This window comes from Eptatretus burgeri, chromosome 2 (assembly GCF_056783735.1).
Source record: "Eptatretus burgeri isolate ZD-2024b chromosome 2, Ebu_testis_v1, whole genome shotgun sequence".
Taxonomy (NCBI): domain Eukaryota; kingdom Metazoa; phylum Chordata; class Myxini; order Myxiniformes; family Myxinidae; genus Eptatretus; species Eptatretus burgeri.
Genome location: NC_140962.1, coordinates 50483117 through 50485616, shown reverse-complemented (window position 1 = coordinate 50485616; position 2500 = coordinate 50483117). Strand labels below are relative to the sequence as shown.

At 51.9% G+C, this 2500-nt stretch overlaps 1 protein-coding gene across 3 annotated transcripts in view; it reads right to left on the bottom strand.

Moving 5' to 3' along the window:
• The window catches only part of GDF11 (growth differentiation factor 11), a 242688-nt gene that overhangs the window by 68595 nt on the left and 171593 nt on the right, over positions 1-2500 (bottom strand). The gene's annotated exons all lie outside the window — the stretch shown is intronic.

Below are 2500 nucleotides of genomic sequence, written 5' to 3'. Positions count from 1 at the left end.
GGCCCAAACCCGTTGTCTAGAGGGAATAAATGTCATTCATGAGGGCTGCGACTCTTCAGGATAGCCGTTTTTCTTTTACTATCTTTATTTTGGACCAGCCGCCATTATTACCACCACCAACCACGTCTCAACAGCCATCACACAACAACCACCAACCACAACGCGGCCATCACAACAACAACCACCAACCACGACGCCGCTTCACCACAACCGCCACGACCTTTACCGTCACAACTCGCCACCATCGCATCACCGTCATCTCGCGCCACTCGTGGGCACCGATGCTGGACTCGTGCGGGGCGCGCACCGAGCAGCGTGTTCAAAAACATCACGGACTTTCCGCAGAAAAACGGATCAAAAACGACTCACGCCCACTTTTGTTCCGTCCAATCGGTGAGCGAGGGGCGATTTGGCCCCGCCTCCAGGGCATTGGAGGGCGGTCGCTATATGCAAATTCATGGATCAAAAAGCATTCACGCCCACTTTTCCTCGGGCCAATGGGGAGCCAGGTGAAGGGTCGGAGGCAAAGGGTCAAGGGTAAAAGAGCGAAGCCACGGGGCTTATAAAAACGACTGCGTTCGTCAGAAGAGGGCAGTTCGCAGTTGGGAGTTCGCAGAGTCGGAGTGAAGAGGACGGAGCTGTGGAGAGGCGGCGGCGGCGAAGGCGGTTGAGGGGGTGCTCGCGTCGGATTTGGGGAACTGCGGAGGGAGAGGCCGGCGGCGCAACCGAGGTCGTAGTGGAGACGCTCGTCGCGGGACCCGAGATTTTGTGAAATCCTCCTTTCCCCGAGCATCAGCAACCCCCTCCTGTTTCCCCCCGCGCTGAGATAGTGCAACAAAGGGGGCCCCCTTCCCACCCCTACCAGACACTGTCCGCGAGGCCCGCGGAGTTGAGGCACCACCGCCGCTCCGCGTCTCATCATCAGACGGGTAGGCCCGACACGGTCTCGGCCCCAGGCCCGCCTACCCCCTCATCCTGGAGGGTGGTTCTCTTTTCTTTTGCTTTGGGAATATGTGTTGTCGGCGCCGTCTGTGAAGTAAAATTGTATAAGTGTTGCCGTGTGCCGGTAGTCGGATAGATCTGCATTGTTGCATTTGCTTTTTGTCTTCTTCTTTTACATGTGCTTTTGGTGGAATTGTATATGTGTGCTTTCCGTTCATCGCGAAATAAATGTGCTCATTGTTGAACTGTTTTCCCGCTTCGCTTCATCATTTCTTTCATTGAATCCCCATCTTGCTTCACATAAAGGGTTGGTCGTGGGCTAAGACGCCCGATAATTAATCGAACCGTCGAGGCCGACGAATAACACCGCTCGGTTATCCCAATAGTACGGAACGGGTCGCTCAAGTGGCCCGTGTCCGAAGTCGACCTGCGGCGAGGTGCGATCGCCCGGTCTACCCTCCGTGTGGGTACTTAGGTAGGTCGAATTTGGCGAGCAACCCTATCCCACGCGGGGGCCGATTGGCACGATCGCGGTGAGACCGAAAGGTCCACCCGTGACTGGTTCCCGGCGTTAGTCCGAGAGGGTCACGACTGGATTGTCCGTCCGGTGGGCGACGTGCCGCGATTCGAGTTACGTGGCCGTCCGCACGCCGGCGGGCGCGAATCAGCAACAATATATATATATATATATATATATATATATATATATATATATATATATATATATATATATATATATATATATATATATATATAGATATATATGTATATGCATATATACATATATGTGTATACGAGGTGTGTTCAAAAAGTATTCAACCTTAATTTTTCGTGCGTAAACAAATGAAGCTATGGAGGCGTGGTTTGGTGCACGTATGTAGGCGATCCTCATCCGTATGCGTGAATATTTTCCTGCCTGCAGAAGCTGTCAGTCGCCGACAGACCGCCGATGAGTGAGGAAGTGTAAGTGTGCGCCGTCGGATTTTCGTTTTTGACAAAATGACGGATCACTGTGGTCTCATCGCCAGTGATCACTGTGTTGAAGAAGTTGGGATCGCTGTTCACAGTCTCCAGCATGTCCTGTGCGATCTCCAAACGGAGTTGCTTCTGCTCGATCGTTAGCAGCTTTGGCACGAATTTCGCTGAGATTCTCCTTAAGCCCAAATCCTCAGTCACAATGGAATGAACGGATCCAATGCTGACGCCCGCCTCGTCTGCAAGTTCTCTGAATATGATTTGACGATCCTGCATCAGTAGGGTCCTCACTTGGTCAATGACGATCTAATTTTGGGATGTTGAGGGCCGACCAGAACGTGCTTCACTTTCCACTGATGTGCGACCATCTTTGAAGCGGTTGTACCACTCTTTTATCTGTGTGGTGCCCATTGCTTCGTTCCCGAAGGCCTGTTGAATCTTGCGGATCGTTTCCACTTGGGAAAATGCCAAGCTTGACACAAAATTTGATGCAGTGGCGTTGTTCAAGTTTTTTCGTCATTTTGTCAAAAAGCAAAATCCGACGGCGCTCACTTACACTTCCTCACTCATCGGTGGTCTGTCG